This window comes from Aquarana catesbeiana, linkage group LG04 (assembly GCF_042186555.1).
Source record: "Aquarana catesbeiana isolate 2022-GZ linkage group LG04, ASM4218655v1, whole genome shotgun sequence".
Classification (NCBI taxonomy): domain Eukaryota; kingdom Metazoa; phylum Chordata; class Amphibia; order Anura; family Ranidae; genus Aquarana; species Aquarana catesbeiana.
The window spans coordinates 230,921,338-230,948,968 of NC_133327.1; positions in this window are offsets into that span (position 1 = coordinate 230,921,338).

Below are 27,631 nucleotides of genomic sequence, written 5' to 3' on the forward strand. Positions count from 1 at the left end.
CCAATTTTCTTCAGGTAGCTTTAGGTGCACACTGTGTTGAGGACGCACTACACTAACTTGTAAATACTACAGCTGCCTGCGATACTAATAGGATCAGAAGAACACCACCAATTTTCATCAGGTAGCTTTAGGTGCACACTGTGCAGAGGACACAGTACACTAACTGTAAATACTGTAGCTGCCTGCCTGTGGTATTAATAGGAGCAGAACAAGAGCATTTTTCTTCAGGTAGCTTTAGGGGCACACTGTGCAGAGGACACAGTACACTAAATGTAAATGCTTTAGCTGCCTGCCTGTGGTATTAATAGGATCACCAGAACACCACCAATTTTATTCAGGTAGCTTTAGGTGCACACTGTGCAGAGAACACAGTACACTAACTGTAAATCCTGTAGCTGCCTGCCTGTGGTATTAATATAGGATCAGAAGAACACCACCGATTTTATTCAGGTAGCATTAGGTGCACACTGTGCAGAGGACACAGTACACTAACTGTAAATACTGTAGCTGCCTGCCTGTGGTATTAATAGGAGCAGAGCAACAGCAATTGTTTCCAGGTAGCTTTAGGTGCACACTGTGCTGAGGACGCACTACACTAATTTGTAAATACTACAGCTGCCTGCGATACTAATAGGTTGAGAAGTGCACCACTAATTTTCATCAGGCAGCTTTAAGTGCACACTGTGCAGAGGACGCACTACACTAAATTTAAATACTGTAGCTGCCTGCCTGTGGTATTAATAGGATCAAAAGAACACCACTAATTTTCTTCAGGTAGCTTTAGGTGCAAACTGTGCAGAGGACGCACTACACTAATTTGTAAATACTGCAGCTGCCTGCGGTACTGTACTAATAGGATCAGAAGAACACCACCAATTTTCTTCAGGTAGCTTTAGATGCAAACTGTGCAGAGGACGCACTACATTAACTTGTAAATACTGCAGCTGCCTGCGGTACTAATAGGATCAGAAGGACATCACCAATTTTCTTCAGGTAGCTTTAGGTGCACACTGTGCAGAGGACGCACTACACTAATTTGTAAATACTGCAGCTGCCTGCGGTACTGTACTAATAAGATCATAAGAACACCACTAATTTTCTTCAGGTAGCTTTAGGTGCACACTGTGCAGAGGACGCACTACATTAACTTGTAAATACTGCAGCTGCCTGCGGTACTAATAGGATCAGAAGGACATCACCAATTTTCTTCAGGTAGCTTTAGGTGCACACTGTGCAGAGGACGCACTACACTAATTTGTAAATACTGCAGCTGCCTGTGGTACTGTACTATTAGGATCAGAAGAACACCACTAATTTACTTCAGATAGCTTTAGGTGCAGACTGTACAGAGGATGCACTACACTAACTTGTAAATACTACAGCTGCCTGCGATACTAATAGGATCAGAAGAACACCACCAATTTACTTCAGGTAGCTTTAGATGCACACTGTGCAGAGGACGCACTACACTAATTTGTAAATACTGCAGCTGCCTGCGGTACTGTACTAATAAGATCATAAGAACACCACTAATTTTCTTCAGGTAGCTTTAGGTGCACACTGTGCAGAGAACGCACTACACTAACTTGTAAATACTACAGCTGCCTGCGATAATAGGATCAGAAGAACACCACTAATTTTCTTCAGGTAGCTTTAGGTGCACACTGTGCAGAGGACACACTACACTAATTTGTAAATACTGCAGCTGCCTGTGGTACTGTACTAATAGGATCATAGGAACACCACTAATTTTCTTCAGGTAGCTTTAGGTGCACACTGTGCAGAGGACACACTACACTAATTTGTAAATACTGCAGCTGCCTGTGGTACTGTACTAATAGGATCATAGGAACACCACTAATTTTCTTCAGGTAGCTTTAGGTGCACACTGTGCAGAGAACGCACTACACTAACTTGTAAATACTACAGCTGATTGCGATACTAATAGGATCAGAAGAACACCACCAATTTTCTTCAGGTAGCTTTAGGTGCACACTGTGCAGAGGACGCACTACACTAACTTGTAAATACTACAGCTTCCTGCGATACTAATAGGATCAGAAGAACACCACCAATTTTCTTCAAGTAGCTTTAGGTGCACACTGTGCAGAGGATGCACTACACTAACTTGTAAGTACTACAGCTGCCTGCAATACTAATAGGATCAGAAGAACACCACCAATTTTCTTCAGGTAGCTTTAGGTGCACACTGTACTGAGGACGCACTACACTAACTTGTAGCTACTACAGCTGCCTGCGATACTAATAGGATCAGAAGAACACCACCAATTTTCTTCAGGTAGCTTTAGGTGCACACTGTGCAGAGGACACAGTACACTAACTGTAAATCCTGTAGCTGCCTGCCTGTGGTATTAATATAGGATCAGAAGAACACCACCAATTTTATTCAGGTAGCTTTAGGTGCACACTGTGCAGAGGACACAGTACACTAACTGTAAATACTGTAGATGCCTGCGGTATTAATAGGAGCAGAGCAACAGCAATTGTTTCCAAGTAGCTTTAGGGGCACACTGTGCAGAGGAAGCAGTACACTAACTGTAAATACTGTAGCTGCCTGCCTGTGGTATTAATATAGGATCAGAAGAACACCACCAATTTTATTCAGGTATCTTTAGGTGCACACTGTGCAGAGGACACAGTACACTAACTGTAAATCCTGTAGCTTCCGGCCTGGGGTATTAATAGGAGCAGAACAACAGCTACCTGAATAAAATTGGTGGTGTTTCTTCAGGTAGCTTTAAGGGCACACTGTGCAGAGGACACAGTACACTAACTGTAAATGCTTTAGCTGCCTGCCTGTGGTATTAATAGGATCACCAGAACACCACCAATTTTATTCAGGTAGCTTTAGGTGCACACTGTGCAGAGGACACAGTACACTAGCTGTAAATTCTGTAGCTGCCTGCCTGTGGTATTAATATAGGATCAGAAGAACACCACCAATTTTATTCAGGTAGCTTTAGGTGCACACTGTGCAGAGGACACAGTACACTAACTGTAAATACTGTAGCTGCCTGCCTGTGGTATTAATAGGAGTAGAACAACAGCAATTGTTTCCAGGTAGCTTTAGGTGCACACTGTGCAGAGGATGCAGTACACTAACTGTAAATACTGTAGCTGCCTGCCTGTTGTATTAATATAGGATCATAAGAACACCACCAATTTTATTCAGGTAGCTTTAGGTGCACACTGTGCAGAGGACACAGTACACTAACTGTAAATACTGTAGCTGCCTGCCTGTGGTATTAATAGGAGCAGAACAACAGCAATTGTCTCCAGGTAGCTTTAGGTGCACACTGTGCAGAGGACGCACTACACTAACTTGTAAATACTGCAGCTGCCTGCAGTACTTTACTAATAGGATCAGAAGAACACCACCAATTTTCTTCAGGTAGCTTTAGGTGCACACTGTGCTGAGGATGCACTACACTAACTTGTAAATACTACAGCTGCCTGTGATACTAATAGGATCAGAAGAACACCACCAATTTTCTTCAGGTAGCTTTAGGTGCACACTGTGCAGAGGACGCACTACACTAGTTTGTAAATACTGCAGCTGCCCACGGTAGTGTACTAATAGGATCAGAAGAGCCCCACTAATTTTCTTCAGGTAGCTTTAGGTGCACACTGTGCAGAGGACGCACTACACTAACTGTAAATACTGTAGCTGCCTGCCTGTGGTATTAATAGGATCAAAAGAACACCACTAATTTTCTTCAGGTAGCTTTAGGTGCACACTGTGCAGAGGACGCACTACACTAATTTGTAAATGCTGCAGCTGCCTGCGGTACTGTACTAATAGGATCAGAAGAACACCACCAATTTTCTTCAGGTAGCTTTAGGTGCAAACTGTGCAGAGGACACACTACACTAACTTGTAAATACTGCAGCTGCCTGCGGTACTAATAGGATCAGAAGGACATCACCAATTTTCTTCAGGTAGCTTTAGGTGTACACTGTGCAGAGGACGCACTACACTAATTTGTAAATACTGCAGCTGCCTGCGGTACTGTACTAATAGGATCAGAAGAACACCACTAATTTTCTTCAGGTAGCTTTAGGTGCACACTGTGCAGAGAACGCACTACACTAACTTGTAAATACTACAGCTGCCTGCGATACTAATAGGATCAGAAGAACACCACCAATTTTCTTCAGGTAGCTATAGGTGCACACTGTGCAGAGGACGCACTACACTAACTTGTAAATACTACAGCTGCCTGCGATACTAATAGGATCAGAAGAACACCACCAATTTTCTTCAGGTAGCTTTAGGTGCACACTGTGCAGAGGACGCACTACACTAATTTGTAACTGCAGCTGCCTGCGGTACTGCACTACTAGGATCATAAGAACACCACTAATTTTCTTCAGGTAGCTTTAGGTGCACACTGTGCAGAGAACGCACTACACTAACTTGTAAATACTACAGCTGCCTGCGATTCTAATAGGATCGGAAGAACACCACCAATTTTCTTCAGTTAGCTTTAGGTGCACACTGTGCAGAGGACGCACTACACTAATTTGTAAATACTGCAGCTGCCTGCGGTACTGTACTAATAGGATCAGAAGAACACCACTAATTTTCTTCAGGTAGCTTTAGGTACACACTGTGCAGAGAACGCACTACACTAACTTGTAAATACTACAGCTGCCTGCGATACTAATAGGATCAGAAGAACACCACCAATTTTCTTCTGGTAGCTTTAGGTGCACACTGTGCAGAGGACATACTACACTAACTTGTAAATACTGCAGCTGCCTGCGGTACTGTACTAATAGGATCAGAAGAGCACCACTAATTTTCTTCAGGTAGCTTTAGGTGCACACTGTGGAGAGGACTCACTACACTAACTTGTAAATACTGCAGCTGCCTGCGGTAGTGTACTAATAGAATCAGAAGAACACCGGCAATTTTCTTCAGGTAGCTTTAGGTGCAAACTGTGCAGAGGACGCACTACACTAACTTGTAAATACTACAGCTGCCTGCGGTACTAATAGGATCAGAAGAACATCACCAATTTTCTTCAGGTAGCTTTAGGTGCACACTGTGCAGAGGACGCACTACACTAATTTGTAAATACTGCAGCTGCCTGCGGTACTGTACTAATAGGATCAGAAGAACACCACCAATTTTCTTCAGGTAGCTTTAGGTGCACATTGTGCAGAGGGCGCACTACACTAACTTTTAAATACTGTAGCTGCCTGCGGTACTGTACTAATAGGATCAGAAGAACACCACTAATTTTCTTCAGGTAGCTTTAGGTGCACACTGTGCAGAGAACGCACTACATTAACTTGTAAATACTACAGCTGCCTGCGATACTAATGCCCTATACACACGATAGGATTTTCCGATGGAAAATGTGTGATAGGACATTGTTGTCGGAAATTCCGACCTGTGTAGGCTCTATCACACATTTTCCATAGGAATTTCCGACACACAAACTTTGAGAGCTGGCTATAAAGTTTTCCGACAACAAAATCCGTTGTCATATATATATATATATATATATATACATACAACACCTAGGATATATATATATATATATAGATATATATATCTATATATATATATATACAATACACTGTTAGTGCAGCTAACTGACTTGCCTGCCTACTCTATCTAACTTAAATCAAATGACATTGTCTCTCTGTCTATCTAACTTTCTCTCAATGCCGGAACACACTACACAGGGCCACAGGTGGCCTTATATTGTGTGGGGCGTGTACTAAACCCCCTGAGCCATTATTGGCCAAAGCCACCCTGGCTTTGGCCAATTACGGCTCTCTGTACAGACGGCGCTGTGATTGGCCAAGCATGCGGGTCATAGTGCATGCTTGGCCAATCATCAGCCAGCAATGCACTGCAATGCCGCAGTGAATTATGGGCCGTGACACGCCACTCGAATTTGGTGCGAACGGCCCATAACGATCGTAATTCGGATGCCGAATTACAGCCAAACACACGATGTTTGAGTCGACATGGGTTCGACTCGAACACGAAGCTCATCCCTATTCAGGGGAGAGGAGACTGATCTGTTGTTCATACTAAGTATGAACAATGATCAGTCTCCTCCTCCAGGAAGTCCCATCCCCACACAATTAACCGCTTGATCGCCCCCCGTTGTTAACCCCTTCCCTGCCAATGCTATTTATACAGCAGTCAGTGGCTATTTTTAACTCAGGTCACTGTATAAATGTCACTGGTCCGAAAAAAATGTCAAAAGTGTCCGATTTGTCCGCTGCCATGTCGCAGTCCCAATAAAAATTGCAGCTTGCCGCCATTACCATTAAAAAAAAATTAATAACAAAAATGCCATGAATATATCCCCTATTTTGTAGATGCAATAAGTTTTGTGCAAACCAATCAATATACGCTTATTGCAATTTTTTTTTACCAAAAATATGTAGAAGAATACACATCGGCCTAAATTGAGGAAGAAATGGGTTTTTTTTATATTTTTGAGGGGAATATTTATTATAGCAAAAAGTAAAAAATATTGCTTTTGTTTTCAAAGTTGTCACGCTTTTTTGTTTATAGTGCGAAAAATAAAAACTGCAGAGGTGATCAAATACCACCAAAAGAAATCTCTATTTGTGGGGAATAAAAGGACATCAATTTTGCTTGGGTACAGGTTTGCACAACCGCGCAATTATCAGTTAAAGTGACACAGTGCCATATCGCAAAAAATGACCTGGTCATTAAAAGGGCAAATACTTCCGGGGCTTAAGTGGTTAAAGGATAAGTTCACCTTCAGGAGCATGTTACACATTACATTATTTTGTTCTGAATCCCAAAACTATACCTCTCACATGTGTACAGATAGAGATAGTGGCGCTAATATATATTTCTAAAGATATGAGTCAAAACAGCATGATACCGGTGACACTCTGATTCTATACAAAAAGCAGTAATAAAGATAGAAATATAACACCCCATGAAAAGTGTCAGTATAAAAATAAAAACAATACAAAAATCATAAACTGTGTAAAGTCCATCGAAAAAGTTCACATGAAAAAAATCCAGCACAACAGTAGTTTTTCAATCTTCCTATGTGATAGATCTTCTACTTTTCCACCACACCACTGTGATAGTGACACCACTCCCTCTGAAAAGCGCACTCACCAGAATGTATAGCCTCCCACTCTCGTGTTTGGCAAAACAGCAATTGAACCACACCTGGGTTGCATGTGATGAACCGTGACTGCAATCAAGCCGGCTCCATATGTGAAAGACAAATGAATAAAGTGCTCCACATAACGTGATACTGTTTTAACAAATTTATTAAAATCACTCCAAGCACACTTCAATAGTTGCACTCACTTTTAAACTGAAACAAATAAGCCTTTGAACAAATCCACAGCAAACAACAGGATCGATGATCCAACGGTGCACCACGGTCACATCGGACCTGAAGTGTAAACTGGTGTGTCTCTCACCCAACCTTCTAAGGCCCAGCAGTCCGATCAGCGCAGTTCTCTCCAGACAGAAGTGTCTAATGTCAGTGCGATGGAATGCCATGTAACCCTGCCCCAGACATGTTTCATCGAAATTACTTCTTCAAATGGGATTGTTTACACAAGCGGTCCTTCAATCCTAATATACTACCCATGATCAATCATGTGATCATCATAAGTCATGTGATCCCCTGTTCCACACATGCTCACTCATCGTGTCCCCATGACCGTGAAGCACCGGTACACAGATTAAACACATAACCAGCATTATCACATAAAACATATCCTAACACTTGTAAAACACCACTAGTTACAGTGATGATATGGATCCGCAAAAAAAAAAAAAAAATATGACACAGCAAAAATGTACTAAAATAAATAAATAAATAAATAAAATAAACGTTTCAACAGGAGATAATAACTATATCTAATTACAATATATAAGCCATATAAACCAGTCATGATGCTGTCACATAGCTCCAAAGGGCAAACAATGCTTCAAGCACAGTCTGATCCCATTGACATTGAAAATATTAGAAAATATTAAAAAATATTTTAAAATATTAAAAAACATGGATGACTACACGTAAAACTAAGAAAAAAGAGAAAGGTGATAATAAGCAATCAGTGGTCACTATACAGACATCACTCTTGCTATAGTAGATCTTTATATTAATTTGAACTGGAAGACTGGTGAACTTTGTAAGCCTATACAGTGAATATATAGCTACACACTATGGTGTCCTTATTAAAGGGCACCATCTTGTGTGCAGTATATATAGAGTATATTATTATACAAGGGGACAGGTATCATAACCATGAGTTGGTTGCACAACCCCAAGTTATGATGTATAAAGGTCAAAAAGTGAAATACACAATTATTAATGGAATAAAGGTGATATTATTGCACATACAAATTATTTCATAAAAGGGAGCTCTCATAAACTTAAAATCAATATTAAAGCAATTGAGGTCCATCTCAATATTTAACCCCCTAGGTGCCATACATTTCATCAAGAAAATCCAGCGGGTTTCCCTCTGTGATAGGTCCCTTACTCTATTGGACCATCTCCAAGAAGGATGGATGGTATCCAGACCGCAGAATTGTAACAGAGACAGGTCCTGATTATGCTTTTCTTTGAAATGTAGGGATACACTATGGTGACGAAAACCCAACTTGATGTTGGTGATATGCTCCCCAATCCGCACTTTGAGGAGTCTTTTTGTTCTTCCCACATAGAAAAGCCCGCATGGGCACCACATCAGGTACACCACGTGTGATGAATTGCAGGTGGTGAATTCTTTGATAATTCTTTGATATCAAAGGATTCACCCTCTATTGGTGACCCTATTGGTGACCCTCGTTGTCCCTCTATTGCTAATGTTAACCGTTTTGCAGCATTTGCATTTTCTACATGCGAAAAAGCCCTTTAGATAAATGTTAAGGGCTTGTTGATCTGGAGGGTCCAATAGCTTTTTAACAATCAGAACACCAAAATTCGGGGCCCGTCTATAGACAAACCTAGGTTGATTGTTTAGAATTTCTCCTAGATGTCTATCCATGCCTAATATATGCCAATGCCTACGACAGATGTTCTCTACTTCTTTGTATTGGCAATGAAAACTGGATATAAATCTCAACTGATGTTGATCATTAGAGCTCTGGTTCTCAGTTTTCTTTACCAAACATGTTTCATTAACATTAGCAGTAGAGGTACAATGAGGGTCACCAATAGAGAGGGTGAATCCTTTGATATCAAAGAATTCATCACCTGCAATTCTTCACACGTGGTGTACCTGATGTGGTGCCCATGCAGGCTTTTCTATGTAGGAAGAACAAAAAGACTCCTCAAAGTGCGGATTGGGGAGCATATCACCAACATCAGGTTGGGTTTTTGTCACCATAGTGTATCCCTACATTTCAAAGAAAAGCATAATCAGGACCCGTCTCTGTTACAATTCTGCGGTCTGGATACCATCCATCCTTCTTGGAGGGGGTCCAATAGCGTAAGGGACCTATCACAGAGGGAAACCCGCTGGATTTTCTTGATGAAATGTATGGCACCTAGGGGGTTAAACATTGAGATGGACCTCAACTGCTTTATTAATGATTTTTAGTTTATGAGAGCTCCCTTTTATGAAATAATTTGTATGTGCAATAATATCACCTTTATTCCATTAATAATTGTGCATTTCACTTTTTGACCTTTATACATCATAACTTGGGGTTGTGCAACCAACTCATGGTTATGATACCTGTCCCCTTGTATAATAATATACTCTATATATACTGCACACAAGATGATGCCCTTTAATAAGGACGCCATAGTGTGTAGCTATATATTCACTGTATAGGCTTACAAAGTTCACCAGTTTTCCAGTTCAAATTAATATAAAGATCTAGTATAGCAAGAGTGATGTCTGTATAGTGACCACTGATTGCTTATTATCACCTTTCTCTTTTTTCTTAGTTTTATGTGTAGTCATCCATATTTTTTAATTTTTTTAAATATTTTTTAATATTTTCTAATATTTTCAATGTCAATGGGATCAGACTGTGCTTGAAGCATTGTTTGCCCTTTGGAGCTATGTGACAGCATCATGACTGGTTTATATGGCTTATATATTGTAACTAGTAGGGATGAGCTTTGAGTTCAAGTCGAACTCATGTTCGACTCGAACATTGGCTGTTCGCAATTTCGCCGAAGAGCGAACAATTTGGGGTGTTCACGGCAAATTCGAATGCCGCGGAAAACCCTTTAAAAGTCTATGGGAGAAATCAAAAGTGCTAATTTTAAAGGCTTATATTCATGGTATTGTCATAAAAAGTGTTTGGGGACCTGGGTCCTGCCCCAGGGGACATGGATCAATGCAAAAAAAAGTTTTAAAAGCGGCCGTTTTTTCGGGAGCAGTGATTTTAATAATGCTTAAAGTGAAACAATAAAAGTGTAATATCCCTATAAATTTCGAACCTGGGGGGTGTCTGTAGTATGCCTGTAAAGGGGCGCATGTTTCCCGTGTTTAGAACAGTCTGACAGCAAAATGACATTTCAAAGGAAAAAAAGTAATTTAAACTACTCGCGGCTATTAATGAATTAAAAGTTCATTGATAAAAATGGCATGGGAATTCCCCACAGGGGAACCCCGAACCAAAATTTAAAAAAAAAAAAGACGTGGGGGTCCCCCTAAATTTCATACCAGGTTCTTCAGGTCTGGTATGGATTTTAAGGGGAACCCCGCACCAAAATTAAAAAAAAAAAAACGGCGTGGGGTCCCCCCAAAAATCCATACCAGACCCTTATCCGAGCACGCAACCTGGCAGGCCGCAGGAAAAGAGGGGGGACAAGAGAGCGCCCCCCTCCTGAACCGTACCAGGCCACATGCCCTCAAAAACACCTTGTCCCCATGTTGATGAGGACAAGGGCCTCATCCCCACAACCCTGGCCGGTGGTTGTGGGGGTCTGCGGGCGAGGGGCTTATCAGAATCTGGAAGCCCCCTTTAACAAGGGGACCCCCAGATCCCAGCCCTCCCCCCTGTGTGAAATGGTAAGGGGGTACAAAAGTACCCCTATCATTTCACAAAAGAACTGTCAAAAATGTTAAAAATGACAAGAGACAGTTTTTGACAATTCCTTTATTTAAATGCTTCTTCTTTCTTCTTTCTTCTATCTTCCTTCGGTTTCTTCCTCCATCTTCTTCTTCTTCTTCTTCTTCTGGTTCTTCCTCCGGTGTTCTCATCTGGCATCTTCCTCTGCGGCTTTGGCGTCTTCTTCCCTTCTTCTCCTCGGGCAGCTCCGCATCCATGATGGCATGGAGGGAGGCTCCCGCTCTTCTCTTCATCTTCTTCTCTTCATCTTCTCTTCATCTCCTGCAGGCCTGCAGGATCTGCACTGTCTATCAGGCTCCCGGTGGTTGATGTGTCACCTCTGCTGACAGGAAGTAGAAAAAAATTCTTCCTTCAAGTCCTCTGTTCTGTTTTTAACATCATTCTGAGGGACATACCAGTCCATGGTGCATCCCAAGACCTTCATCCTTCTAGACCCTCTACAGCCACTTACCACCCAAGCTTGTTTTGACCCAACTCGGCGTATGCCCCTTTGGGTCCACTAGATCCGGTAAGCCTCTTCATTGTCGGTGGTGGTGTGTCTGTTTCCACTCCAGATGTTATGCACCCATCGATTTGCTCCTTATATGAAGTCACATAAACTTCTGTGGATTGCGTACTACTAGGATCCATACATATGGAGGACCTTCTCTAATTTACTTCTAGAACTGTTGGATCATTTTTGTTTACATGCTGGACATCTTAACTTTTTTAGAGCTACACTTATTTTGTTTCCTCTCTATCTGGCATATATCCTGTTGGCCGTGTTAGCTGCTTGTTTGTGTCTTTAGGGCAGCGCAGAATCAATTTGTACATTTTTCCTTAAGCATTTAAATAAAAGAATTGTCAAAAACTGTCTCTTGTCATTTTTAAAATTTTTGACAGTTTTTTAGTGAAATGGTAGGAGTACTTTTGTACCCCCTTAGCCCCGGTTCACACTGGGACGACTTGTCAGGCGACCTAGTCGCCTGACAAGTCGCCTCCCGTTCTGTGCTATGGAACCATTCTAAGGGGAGCGACGCAAGTCGCTCCGACTTAGAAAAAGGTTCCTGTACTACTTCGGGGGCGACTTGGGGCGACTTGCATAGACTTCTATACAGAAGTCGTTTTGCAAGTCGCCCGGGCAGTCGTTTGCAGGTCGCCTCGCTGAGGCGACCTGCAAGTCGTGCCGCCTCTGGTGTGAACCGAGGCTTACCATTTCACACAGGGGGAGGGCTGGGATCTGGGGGTCCCCTTGTTAAATGGGGCTTCCAGATTCTGATAAGCCCCCCGCCCACAGACCCCCACAACCACCGGCCAGGGTCGTGGGGATGAGGCCCTTGTCCTTATCAACATGGGGACAAGGTGTTTTGGGGGGCTACCCCAAAGCACCCTCCCAATGTTGAAGGCATGTGGCCTGGTACGGTTCAAGAAGGGGGGGCACTCTCTCGTCCCCCCTCTTTTCCTGCGGCCTGCCAGGTTGCGTGCTCAGATAAGGGTCTGGTATAGATTTTTAGGGGGACCCCACGCCATTTTTTTTTTAATTTTGTCACGGGGTTCCCCTTAAAATCCATACCAGACCTGAAGGGTCTGGTATAGATTTTGAAGGGGACAACACACCATTTTTAAAAAAAAAAATTGTCCGGGGTTCCCCTTAATATCCATACCAGACCTGAATGGCCTGGTATGGAATTTAGGGGGACCCCCACGTCATTTTTTTTAAAAATTTTGGTTCGGGGTTCCCCTGTTATTATTTTTTAAAAGGTGAACTCAACGAGGCATTTGTGCACATCGCTGGATCACCACGATAGGGTAAAACTTTTCTGCGTAAGGGAATTCAATAAGACATTCACTAAAATTAGAAGAAAAGTGGTTTAATCTTAAACTGCGTAGAGGGTTCTTTACTGTAGGAGCAGTTAGAATGTGGAATTCCCTTCCACATGCAGTGGTTTCAACGGGAAGCATTGATAATTAAAAACTATTAGATAAGCACCTGAACGACCACAACATACAGGGATATACAGTGTAATACTAACATAAAATCACACACATAGGTTGGACTTGATGGATTTGTGTCTTCTTTCTAAGTAGGTAAAACTGTTTTCTCATCTGTGAGGGGAAAACCAAAATAGGTGCAGATAGTGTCTTTTTTCAACCTCGCCTACTATGTAACTATGTAACTTATTTTTTAAAGTGATATTAAAGGCAATAAAAAAAATAACAGACATGGGAGCTGCTGCACAGAGAAGGTTTTTTACCTTCATGCATAGAATGTATAAAAGTAAAAAACCTTGAGCTTTTATTTATTTTTTTTCCAGTTACTTATATAGCGCCGTCAATTTACGCAGCGCTTTACATATACATTGTACATTCACATCAGTCCCTACCCTCAAGGAGCTTACAATCTAAGGTCCCTAACTCGCATTCATACATACTAGGGACAATTTAGACAGAATCTGATTAACCTACCAGCATGTCTTTGGAGTGTGGGAGGAAACCAGAGTACCCGGATGAAACCCAATCAGGCACAGGGAGAACATGCAAACTCCAGGCAGGTAGTGTCGTGGTTGGGATTCAAACCAGCGACCCTTCTTATTGCTAGGCGAAGGTGCTATCCACTACACCACTGTGCCGCCTTTTAGAACCACTTTAACCACTTCAGCCCTGGACAGATTTGCCCCCTTCCTGACCAGGCCATTTTTTGCTATACGGCACTGCGTCGCTTTAACTGACAATTGCGTGGTCGTGCGACATTGTACCCAAACAAAATTTATGTCCCTTTTTCCCCACAAATAGAGTTTTCTGTTAGTGGTATTTGATCACCTCTTTGGTTTTTATTTTTTGTGTTATAAACAAAAAAAAGGCCAATTTTAAAGAAAGCACATTTTTTTGTACATTTTGCTACAATAAATATCCACCAAAAAAAAAAAAATGTCTTCATCAGTTTAGGTCAATATGTATTCTCCTACGTATTTTTGGTAAAAAAAATCACAATAAGCGTATATTGATTGGTTTGCACAAAAGTTATAGCGTCTACAAAAAAGGGGATAGATTTATGGCATTTTTATTATTTTTTTTTTTACTTACTAGTAATAGCGGTGATCTGTGATTTTTATCGGGACTGTAACATTGCAACGGACACGTCGGACACTTTTGACACTTTTTTGGGACCAGTGACATTTATACAGCGATCAGAGCTAAAAATAGCCACCGATTATTGTATAAATGTCACTGGCAGGAAAGGGGTTAACACTAGGGGGCGATCAAGGGTTTAACTGTGTCCCCTATGTGTGTTTCTAACTGTGGGGGGGGGAGTGTGGCTGACTAGAGGAGGAGACAGATCGTTGTATGAAGCTAAGGGGAAAATAATACTGGGAGTATGCTATAGGCCCCCTAACCTGAGGGAGGAAGTGGAGACGGATCTCCTATCACAAATTGGATTAGCAGCAAGGATGGGAAGTGTTATCATAATGGGGGATTTTAATTATCCAGACATAGACTGGGCGGAGGGAACCGCGCATTCATTTAAGGCTCGCCAGTTCCTTAATGTCTTGCAGGACAATTTTATGGGTCAGATGGTAGACGCACCAACTAGAAATAAAACATTACTAGATCTACTGATTACCAACAATACAGACCTGATAACAGATGTGGAAATACGGGGCAATTTAGGTAACAGCGATCACAGGTCAATTAGTTTCAGTATAAATCACACAAATATGAGACATTAAGGGAACACAAAGACACTGAATTTCAAAAGAGCCAACTTCCCTAAACTACAAACCTGGCTAAAAGGCATAAATTGGGATAAAATATTAGGAACAAAGAATACAGAGGAGAGATGGGTTTGCTTTAAGAGCATATTAAATAAGGGCATTAGCCAATGTATCCCATTGGGTAATAAATTTAAAAGAGCGAACAAACATCCTGGATGGCTTAACTCCAATGTAAAAATGCATATAAAAGCAAAGGAGAAGGCCTTCAAAAAATACAAGGTTGAGGGATCATCCACAGCATTCAGAATTTATAAAGAATGCAATAAGAAATGTAAAGGTGCAATTAGGATGGCTAAGATAGAACATGAAAGACACATAGCGGAGGAGAGCAAAAAAAATCCCAAGAAATTCTTTAAGTATGTAAACAGTAAAAAAGGGAGGACAGACCATATTGGCCCCATAAAGAATGAGGAAGGACATCTGGTTACAAAGGATGGGGAGATGGCAGAGGTATTGAATTTATTCTTCTCCTCAGTCTTCACGAGTGAATCGGGGGGCTTCAGTAACCAAAACTGCAGTGTTTATCCTCATGACACAACACAGGAAGCACCTACATGGTTAACAGAGGACGGAATTAAAATTAGACTTGAGAAACTTAACATTAATAAATCACCGGGACCAGATGGCTTGCATCCGAGGGTACTTAGGGAACTCAGTCAGGTAATTGCCAGACCGTTGTTCCTAATTTTTACAGACAGTCTATTGACTGGAATGGTACCAGCTGATTGGAGAAAAGCCAATGTAGCACCAATATTTAAAAAGGGCCCAAAAAACATCCCTGGGAATTACAGACCAGTTAGCCTAACATCAATAGTATGTAAACTCTTGGAGGGGATGATAAGGGACTATATACAAGATTTTAGTAATAAGAATGATATCATTAGCAGTAATCAGCATGGATTCATGAAGAATCGTTCTTGCCAAACCAATCTATTAACCTTCTATGAGGAGGTGAGTTGCCATCTAGATAAAGGAAGGCCCGTAGACGTGGTGTATCTGGATTTTGCAAAAGCATTTGACACAGTTCCCCATAAACGTTTACTGTACAAAATAAGGTGCGTTGGCATGGACCATAGGGTGAGTACATGGATTGAAAACTGGCTACAAGGGCGTGTTCAGAGGGTGGTGATAAATGGGGAGTACTCAGAATGGTTAGGGGTGTGGGTGGTGGGGTCCCCAAGGGTTCTGTGCTGGGACCAATCCTGTTTAATTTGTTCATACACGACCTGGAGCATGGAGTAAACAGTTCCATCTCTGTATTTGCAGACGATACTAAGCTAAGCAGGGCAATAACTTCTCCGCAGGATGTGGAAATCTTGCAAAAAGACCTGAACAAATTACTGGGGTGGGCGACTACATGGCAAATGAGGTTCAATGTAGAAAAATGTAAAATAATGCATTTGGGTGTCAAAAAAATGAATGCAATCTATACACTGGGGGGAGAACCTCTGGGGGAATCTAGGATGGAAAAGGACTTGGGGGTCCTAGTGGATGATAGGCTCAGCAATGGCATGCAATGCCAAGCTGCTGCTAATAAAGCAAACAGAATATTGGCATGCATTAAAAGGGGGATCAACTGCAGAGATAAAACGATAATTCTCCCACTCTACAAGGCTCTGGTCCGGCCGCACCTGGAGTATGCTGTCCAGTTCTGGGCACCAGTCCTCAGGAGGGACGTACTGGAAATGGAGCGAGTACAAAGAAGGGCAACAAAGCTAATAAAGGGTCTGGAGGATCTTAGTTATGAGGAAAGGTTGCGAGCACTGAACTTATTCTCTCTGGAGAAGAGACGCTTGAGAGGGGATATGATTTCAATTTACAAATACTGTACTGGTGACCCCACAATAGGGATAAAACTTTTTCGCAGAAGAGAGTTTAATAAGACTCGTGGCCACTCATTACAATTAGAAGAAAAGAGGTTTAACCTTAAACTACGTAGAGGGTTCTTTACTGTAAGAGCGGCAAGGATGTGGAATTCCCTTCCACAGGCGGTGGTCTCAGCGGGGAGCATTGATAGCTTCAAGAAACTATTAGATAATCACCTGAATGACCGCAATATACAGGGATATGTAATGTAATACTGACACATAATCACACACATAGGTTGGACTTGATGGACTTGTGTCTTTTTTCAACCTCACCTACTATGTAACTATGTAACTATGTAACTATGTTGTTCCTACTTAGTAGAAACACACGATCTGTCTCCTCTTCCCTGAGAGAACCAAGATTTGTGTGTTTACACACACAGATCCCAGTTCTCACTCTGTCACGAACGATCATGGGTGCCCGGAGGTCATCGCATCTGCCAGGCATGCACATCGGCTCTGGGAACACTCTGCGGGTGCGCACGCGCCTCCGGCAGTGCTTGCGCACCTGCTATAGCGCCTTAAAGAGCCGACGTACAGCTACGACAGCTCACGTAGCAGTGCAAACCTGCCGCAGTATAACTGCTGCGGCTGGTCAGGAAGGGGTTAAATTATTTCAAAATTATCAATATTATAATTATTTAAGGACCAGAAGTATTTGCCCCCTTAATGACCTGGCCATTTTTTGCGATACGGCACTGCATCGCTTTAACTGACAATTGCGCGGTCATGCAACACTGTAATAAAACAAAATTGATGTCCTATTTTTCCCACAAATAGAGCTTTCTTTTGGTGGTATTTGATCACCTCTACAGTTTTTATTTTTTGCGCTATAAACAAAGAGCGTCAATATTGAAAGAAAAGTAAAATAATAATATTTTTTGGTATAATTCATATCCAAAAAATAAAAAAAACACATTTATTCATCAGTTTAGGCCGATATATTTTCTTCTACCTACTTTTAATTAAAAAAATCGCAATAATCATACATTGATTGGTTTTCACAAAAGTTATCATGTCTACAAACTATGGGATAGATTTAGGGACTTTTATTTTTGTTGTTTTTACTAGTGATGGCGGCGATCTGCAATTTTTAGCGGGACTGCGACATTGTGGCTGACAAATCTGATCCCAAATGACACTTTTTGGGGACCAGTGACCTTATTACATTGATCAGTGCTATAAAAATGCACTGATCAATGTAAAAATGACACTGGCAGAGAAGGGGTTAACACTAGTGGGCGATCAAGGGGTTAAGTGTGTTCCCTAGGTGTGTTCTAACTGTAGGGGGGATGGGCTCACTGGGATATGACAGAGATCGCTGTTCCCGATCACTGGGAACAGAAGATCTCTGACAGCTCATCTGGCAGAATGGGGATCCGCTTGTTTACACTGGCAGATCCCCGTTCTGCCCCTGTACTAGGCCACATTGAGTCTCCCTGAGCCGTGGGCACGCTCACGCTCCTGCCTACAACTGCCCCTGTGCGACCCACCGTACTTGCAACATTCAATATTCTTGTTCTAATACCTTCTGTTATGGAGTGACATTGCTTTCTCCCTGTCTCCTAATTGTTCTTCTACATTGTAGACCTGCCACATGTGCTTCCATTGTAGACTAGGCTGGGCCAATGCACATTGTGCAGACATGTTTCACTGTCTTCACCTTTGGGATGCCTACCCTGCACAACGGCATGTACTTGTCACAAGAGTTCATGCATGTAGACAGGATGTTGCTGCAAAAAGGTGATCAGCAGGTCTGAGATCAGCAGGTCAAAAACAGCAGGTAGAAGCAAAAACAGTATTCTATGAAAACAAAGCATCGTAATTCTTTGTGATGCACAGTGCTTTAGCTAACTAATGTAGACTCCTAAACAGCTTTTTTGCAGAAATATTGTTTTCTAAAAAAAAAGTACTGAAATTCTGTTATGTGATCACTAAAATTTAAAATTGTACCCAACAGTCTTGTCATGGAAAAGGCATACATGCAGTTTTACATATTTATGCAGTTATAAATTACTTTGTTTTATATATTATATAGTACGCACCTTTCAACATATCAGCATTTGATCAGTTTCAGCATGTTTGTACATCAAAGTCAAATCAGAATAGCTGATCAATTTATCAAGTACCAGACTCATGTTTCCAATGTCGGTGGCAATGCTTTTTATATGGGAAGAGTTTCAATACTTCAGACCTATAGGAGGGGAAGGGATCATTAATAACAAGCTGCATTTTCCAATGTTTGATAAATGAAACCTATAGTCTTTACTTTGCACTTTTCCTGTCCAATTTATAATGTGAAGTCAGCTCTTGTCACAAAGAGTATAGCAATATCAGATGATCATAGCGTAGCACCACAAACAAGGAGTTTATAAGTAAAATAAATGAGACTTGATAAAATGAAATGGTATAAAATCTTATCACAGCATACGCAACATTCTAAAGTTTATTTAAAGCCTAATACAAAATGTTACTTTGTCTGAAAAATCTACTAAAATTATAGCTATACACAGTTTACAAAATTGAGTTTACTCAATGAACAATGCATAAACTAAGTGCTAGGTGTAAATACAGCTTACTTTGATACAGTATATTAGCATAACATTAATTCTTACTACTTGCCATAGTTTCTTTACTTTACACTTAAAAATAAGTCTTTTAACCCATTTTATTAAATATACTCCTAAATATGCGCATACTTGCACAGAACTTGAGATCTACCGATTTTCTTTACAGACTAGTTACCTGTGTTATTCAAAAACGAATGGATGGCTATGTTCCCAAGTCATAAATCAGGGATTACTGAACATAAAAATGTAGAGAAGAGAGAAGAACATTTGCCATTTGCAGACGTTTGTCAACACGTTTTTTAAAGCTCACATAAGTGCAAAAGTGTCATGGCTCAATTCCACTCATTTGTCCTACCTGACCCATAAACACGGTAATGCATGGTACCAGACAGGTTCATTTGCAATGCTGTTAAGTGTTCAAGGTCTTTGCAATGCTTCTTCTGGCTTATTAGTCACGTATCTACAGAGTCCAGGATTATGTGTAATATAGTTGTGTAGATCTGTGGATGACAGTAAAGTATAATTGCATTTACCTATGTGTTCTCTTGTTTTATTACCATATAGCTTTAAACTTTAATAAAATTTAAAAAATACAATTTCAGGAAAAGTGACAGAGTTACTTACTAACCCAATCCCCAAGACACTTATACAAACCTTGCATGCATTACCCTACACTAATTTCCACCAGGAGTCAAATGCTGCATGACTGCTATGCTGGATAGTGCTGAAGCTTACACAAAGTTGATAACATCATTCTAGCAAGGGGACAGTTACATAGTTACATAGTAGGTGAGGTCGAAAAAAGACACAAGTCCATCCAGTCCAATCTATGTGTGTGATTATATGTCAGTATTACCTTGTATATCCCTGTATGTTGTGGTCATTCAGGTGCTTATCTAATAGTTTCTTGAAACTATTGATGCCCCATGCTGAGACAACCCTCTGTGGAAAGGAATTCCACATCCTTGCTACTCTTACCGTAAAGAACCCTCTACGTAGCTTAAGGTTAAACCTCTTTACTTCTAATTTTAATGAGCGGCCATGTGTCTTGTTAAACTCCCTTCCGCGAAAAAGGTTTATCACTATTGTGGGGTCACCAGTTTGGTATTTGTAAATTGAAATCATATCCCCTCTCGAATGTCTCTTCTCCAGAGAGAATAAGTTCAGTGCTCGAAACCTTTCCTCATAACTAATATCCTCCAGACCCTTTATTAGCTTTGTTGTCCTTATTTGTACTAGCTCCATTTCCAGTACATCCTTCCTGAGGACTGGTGCCCAGAACTGGACCGCATACTCTAGGCGCGGCCGGACCAGAGTCTTGTAGAGCGGGAGAATTATTGTTTTATCTCTGGAATTAATCCCCTTTCTAATGCATGCCAATATTCTGTTTGCTTTGTTAGCAGCAACTTGGCATTGCATGCCATCATCTACTAGGACCCCTAGATCCTTTTCCATCCTAGATTCCCCCAGAGGTTCTCCCCCCAGTGTAGAGATTGCATTCATATTTTTGCCACCCAAATGCATTATTTTACATGTTTTTACATTGAACCTCATTTGCCATGTAGCTGCCCACCCCATTTTTTTGTTCAGGTTTTTTTTGCAAAGTTTCCACATCCTGCAGAGAAGTTATTGCCCTACTTAGCTTAGTATCATCTGCAAATACAGAAATTGAACTGTTTACTCCATGCTCCAGGTCGTTTATGAACAAATTAAACAGGATTGGTCCCAGCACAGAACCCTTGGGGACCCCACCACCCACACCCCTAACCATTCTGAGTACTCCCCATTTATCACCACCCTCTAAAATCGCCCTTATAGCCAGTTTTCAATCCATGTACTCACCCTATGGTCCATGACAACGGACCTTATTTTGTACAGTAAACGTTTATGGGGAACTGTGTCAAATGCTTTTGCAAAATTCAGATACACCACATTTACGGGCCTTCCTTTATCTAGATGGCAACTCACCTCCTCATAGAAGGTTAATAGATTGGATTGGCAAGAACGATTCTTCATAAATCCATGCTGATTACTGCTAATGATATCGTTCTCATTACTAAAATCTTATATATAGTCCCTTATCATCCCCTCCAAGAGTTTACATACTATTGATGTTAGGCTAACTGGTCTGTAATTCCCAGGGATGTATTTTGGGCCCTTTTTAAATATTGGTGCTACATTGGCTTTTCTCCAATCAGCTGGTATCATTCCAGTCAGTAGACTGTCAGTAAAAATTAGGAACAATGGTCTGGCAATTACTTGATTGAATTCCCTAAGTACCCTCGGGTGCAAGCCATCTGGTCCCGGTGATTTATTAATGTTAAGTTTCCCAAGTCTAATTTTAATTCTGTCCTGTTAACCATGGAGGTGCTTCCTGTGATGTGTCACGAGGATAAACACTGCAGTTTTGATTACTGAAGCCCCCCGATTCCCTCGTGAACACTGAGGAGAAGAATAAATTCAATACCTTCGCCATCTCCCCATACTTTGTAAACAGATGTCCTTCCTTATTCTTTATGGGGCCAATATGGTCTGTCCTCCTTTTTTACTATTTACATACTGTTTACATACATACAGTGTTTAGGCCTGGTAATTGGTCACTCAGGCCTAAGCACCAAATCATGGGAGGAGGTCATATGATCCTCCATACGTGTAAGTCTGTGGCATTTAGGATTGTGCAACCAAGAGTCAGGAGAGTACAGCAAGCAAGTATAAGTAGTTTAGGGTGGTGGGTTTTAGGAAAAACTTAAAGAAACATAAAAACATGGGGCCAAAATTTTTACTCACCAAGCCAGATTATACAGTAAGGGTATTATACATATACCATGATGTTTTTGGTAACCCTACCAAAATTTAAGAGGAGGTTCAGTCATTTCAGTATAGTAAGCTCAGTGTATTAATTTTCTCTCTTGGTAAAGGGAAATTGTGATTGCTATAATCATTAAATTGCATCCATGAATGATATCCTTTAGTTTTGTGCACAGAAACATACAATAGGAAATTATAAATATCAAAAAAACTTGCGCTATGACTAATGTGCTAATACTCCTGTTGCTGCTGTTCAAAGTATAAAAATCTTCAAACGATCCATAATACAATAAACCACAGCACATAACAGTGACTATAAAAAATTCATCAACTACAAATAAAAATTCCATTAATTCCACATGAAGTAAAAAAATTACATATAAGGTGCGTGCAATATTTTTATAATGTCCCAAAGCCGTTCATTCGACAATGGGCATTTTTCTTTTTAAAGTGCTCCGTGCTCAAAATATACAAAAGTGAAAAATTGCTCCAAAAAAATCTCATGCTGCAAAATTCTCCACACACCCCTCTTGTGCCCTTACTCACCAGAGTAAATAGACCCCCAGCTGGTGGGCATGCAGGTCTAACATGCTTAATGCTGGTGAGGGAGGTGTTAAATGGATCTTCTCTCTCTTCCTGGGTAGCTGGGTAGCCAGTGATGTATGGTATCTAGCTGTCAGCACTGGCATCACTCATAATTCATCAAGATCAAATAAAGGGAGAGCTCTTATAGTGTAGTATGTTTTGTTTATTCAATAAAAAGTATAAAAATACACTTACAATGCTCAGAATGATAAACCGCCTAATAACAGGATACAGGTAAGCCGTCAGTGAGGTTCTGACTTCCTTCTGGTTCACCGTGGCTCTGCGTGCTTTTGACTGCTACTGAGCATGATGTCACTAAGAGACCAGAAATTATGTTGACGTGTTTCGCCTCTCCCACAGGGCGCTATCAAAAACAGGAAGCTCCATTATCTCAGTTCCTTATATATCCATGAGAGGATTCCTTCCTCTCATAGGACATAGTGTCTCATGGTTATCGCATCACTTCCTACTGGATGTACTGGCTTCATCACAATGTGTATCGCAAGCACTTCCTCCACCTTTTTCTAAATATTGATTTATTCTGTGTTTAAACAATAAAAACAATATATATTAATATTGTAACTCAATATATGATGAGAAAATGTTAAAAACCAATTATCAACAATAAAAGCATTCAACATTTTCAACATTAAAATCTGAAAATCAACATTATGCTACTATTATTTTCCTGTTTGATAGAAAGCAATTTAGATTTATTTCAATGTTTAACACTTTCGGACTTAAAGTACCTAACTCATGAATCCATTTTGTTTCATTTTGGGAAATGGCTTTTTTCAAGTTGGTTCCTTTCCAATGCTGCTCTACCTTGTTTATACCGCAAAACTTTAAAAGTGTGGGGTCTCTATTATGAGCTAACCTAAAATGGTTAGACAAACTGTAATGTCTAAACCCCTTTCCTAATATTGTTAATATATTTGCGGAGCCTTACTCCCAATTTCCTTGTAGTCCTCCCGTCAGGTCACCTAAGTCCAGATGACAGATGCACTCCATTGGGGTCTGGAGTGCACCGCAAGGTAGTGGATCCTACGACTGACTGCTGCGGATGGCGCTCTAGGTAATACAGGTGAGCACATACTCTGTAGTACCAACACGGATGACACTGGGAGCTAGAGCATGAGATTTCCCAGGGCACAGAATCTAAGATCCAGCAGGTGTTCACCAGAGGCCCTTAGTGGTGGGGATGGATTTAGCTGCAGTTTGGCTCCAGGTCATGACCCCTAGGGCCTCCCAGCTCACCCTCACTACAGGGAGGTAGAGAGGAAGCAGCAGATTGTGACAACAAAGGATAGTCAGGAGCCAAAGGTCGGGGCAACAAGCAAAAGACCTCAGATGTAGTGATCCAAGACCCCTCCTCAGGACCAACATTTTTGCAATGCATGAGGTAACCGAAGAATGCCTCTACAGAGCTGGGAATCCAGAACTTGACTAACCTCGTACTCCTGATTATCCTCAGAGACCGGGGCCGTGGTAGGGAGAGTACGAGAAAACTTATTGAGGACTAAAGACTTCAGAAGGGCAACATAGAAGGAGTTAGAGATTTTGAGGCTTTTAGGAATCTAGAGTTTAAAACAAATCAGATTCAGTTTAGAGGTTATAGTGTACAGACCAATAAATCTTGGGTCAAACTTCAGAGAAGGAACTCGAAGCTTGATGTTCCTGGTGGAGAGCTAGACTTTGTCCCCTGGCTGTAGAGAAGGTGGTTTACGCCTGCGGCGGTCGGCAAAACCTTTGAATTTGTCAGCAGCTGCCCAGAGGGAATCATGAACGTCACCCCAAATGGAATTGAAAGACTCCTGAGCTGTAGCCAAAACTGGAATGTCTCTAGAGAACATATCATAAGAAGAGGGAGTTGAGGATGATTTCCATAAACTGTGAAAAGGGGTGTCTTCTGAGAACTGGTATTTACATGATTGTTGTGAGAGAATTCTGCCCACGGGAGTAGAGAGGACCAATCGTCATGATGAGCAGAGACTAAGGTGCGAAGAAAGACCTCTAACTTTTGATTAACCCTTTCAGTCTGTCTATTGAATTGAGGGTGGTAAGAAGAGGAAAAATCCAAGACAATATTGAGGGATTTGCAAAAGGCTCTCCAAAAACGAGATGTAAATTGAACGCCCCTGTCGGAAACAATATGAGAAGGAACCCCATGGAGGCAGAAAATTTCTTGAACAAAAATGGGAACAAAGGCAGGAGCAGAAGGAAGGCCAGGAAGAAGAACAAAATGAGCCATCTTGGAGAACCAATCGTTTACTAGGGATGGGCCGAATGGACACCTGTTCAGTTCGGACCAGAACTTACGAACACCGTGAACGTTTGGACCCGAATAACGAACCCAATTAAAGCCAATGGGACCCGAACGTCAAATATCAAAAGTGCCCATTTTGAAGGCTTAAATACAAGTAATTAGGCATACACATAAGGGTCCGGGTCCTGCCCTGGGGGACATGGATCAATTAAAAAAAAGTTTGTGAAAAACGTCATTTTTAAATGAGCAGTGATTTTTTGATTTTTAAAGTGAAAGCCTAAAAAAAAAAAAATTCCTTCTAATATAGTGCCAGGGGGCCCCCTTAGTCTAACTGTAAAGTGGCAGATCTGTGCCATGTCTAGAATCTGCTGCAGCAATAATTGAATTTATAAAGCCAAAAAAAAATGACATTTTTCAGCAAGCTGCCTTTATTTTGCTCAACAACATCTGGGGAGCCAGTGTGTATGATGAGGCTACAACGTAGTGCACTGGGAACAAGATTAGAGATTTTTTGGATACATTCTGGGGTCACTTTGACTTTAGAAGTAACGGGTACATTAAAATTGGTCTTTGGGTGTCTGTGGCGCCTTCCCACCGTAACCCTATAGAGTTAATCTTGATGAAAGCAAGCATTTGCCTTGCTGTAAAAAATTGCAATGATATGCACCTGTCAAACAGGTGCAGAAAAATTGGTCTTTGGGTGTCGTTGGCGCCTTTGCACCGTTACCCTATAGAGGTAATCTTGCTGTAAGCAAGAAGTTGCCTTGCTGTAAAAAATTGCAACGATATGCACCTGTCAAACAGGTGCAGAAAAATTGGTCTTTGGGTGTCGGTGGCGCCTTCCCACCATAACCCTATAGAGGTACTCTTGATGAAAGCAAGAATTTGTCTTGCTGTAAAAAAATTGCAATGATATGCACCTGTCAAACAGGTGCAGAAAAATTACTCTTTGGGTGTTACGCCTTCCCACCGTAACCCTAAATAGGTGCCCTTGATGAAGGCAAAAAATTTGCAATGATATGCACCTGTCAGAAAAATTGGTCTTTGGGTGTTAATTGTGCCCATGAAACCTATACCAAAAACATTCTTATAGGTTAACCATTTCAGCCCCGGAAGGTTCCTGACCAGAGCACAGAGCACCATTTCAGCCCCTTTCCTGACCAGAGCACTTACAATTTGGCACTGCGTCGCTTTAACTGCTAATTGCGCGGCCATGCAATGCTGTACCCAAACAAAATTTGCGTCCTTTTGTTTCCACAAATAGAGTTTCTTTTGATGGTATTTGATCACCTCTGCAGTTTTTATTTTTTGCGCTAAACGGAAAAAGAACGAAAATTTTGAAAAAAAATTATATTTTTTACTTTTTGTTATAAAAAAAATCCAATAAACTCAATTTTAGTCATACATTTAGTCCAAAATGTATTCAGCCACATGTCTTTGGTAAAAAATATGTCAATAAGCGTATATTTATTGGTTTGCGCCTACAAACTAGGGTACATTTTCTGGAATTTACACAGCTTTTAGTTTATGAAGGCCTATCTCATTTCTTGAGGTGCTAAAATGGCAGGGCAGTACAAAACCCCCCCAAATGACCTCATTTTGGAAAGTAGACACCCCAAGGAAATTGCTGAGAGGCATTTTGAGGCCATTGAATATTATTTTTTTGTCCCAAGTGATTGAATAATGACAAAAAAAAATTTACAAAAAGTTGTCACTAAATGATATATTGCTCACACATTCCATATGTGGAATTGCACCCCAAAATACATTCTGCTGATTCTCCTAAGTACGGGGATACCACATGTGTGGGACTTTTTGGGAGCCTAGCCGCGTACGGGGCCCCGAAAACCAAGCACCGCCTTCAGGATTTCTAAGAGCGTAAATTTTTTATTTCACTCCTCACTACCCATCACAGTTTTGAAGGCCATAAAATGCCAGAACAGTTCAACCCCCCCCAATGACCCCATTTTGGAAAGTAGACACCCCAAGCTATTTGCTGAGAGGCATGTTGCGTCCATGGAATATTTTATATTTTGCCACTAGTTGCAGGAAAATTACAAACTTTTTTTTTTTTTTCACAAACTTGTCACTAAATGATATATTGCTCAAACATGCCATGGGCATATGTGGAATTACACCCCAAAATACATTAAGCTGATTCTCCTGAGTACGGGGATACCACATATGTGGGACTTTTTGGGAGCCTAGCCGCGTACGGGGCCCCGAAAACCAAGTACCGCCTTCAGGATTTCTAAGAGCGTAAATTTTTGATTTCACTCCTCACTACCTATCACAGTTTTGAAGGCCATAAAATGCCAGGACAGTTCAAACCCCCCCAAATGACCCCATTTTGGAAAGTAGACACCCCAAGCTATTTGCTGAGAGGCATGTTGTGTCCATGGAATATTTTATATTTTGACACTAGTTGCGGGAAAATTACAAACTTTTTTTTTTTTTTTCACAAACTTGTCACTAAATGATATATTGCTCAAACATGCCATGGGCATATGTAGAATTACACCCCAAAATACATTCTGCTGATTCTCCTGAGTATGGGGATACCACATGTGTGGGACTTTTTGGAAACCAATCGCCGCCTTCAGGATTTCTAAGGGTGTAATTTTTTGATTTCACTACTCACTGCCTATCACAGTTTTGGAGGCCATGGAATGCCCAGATGGCACAAACCCCCC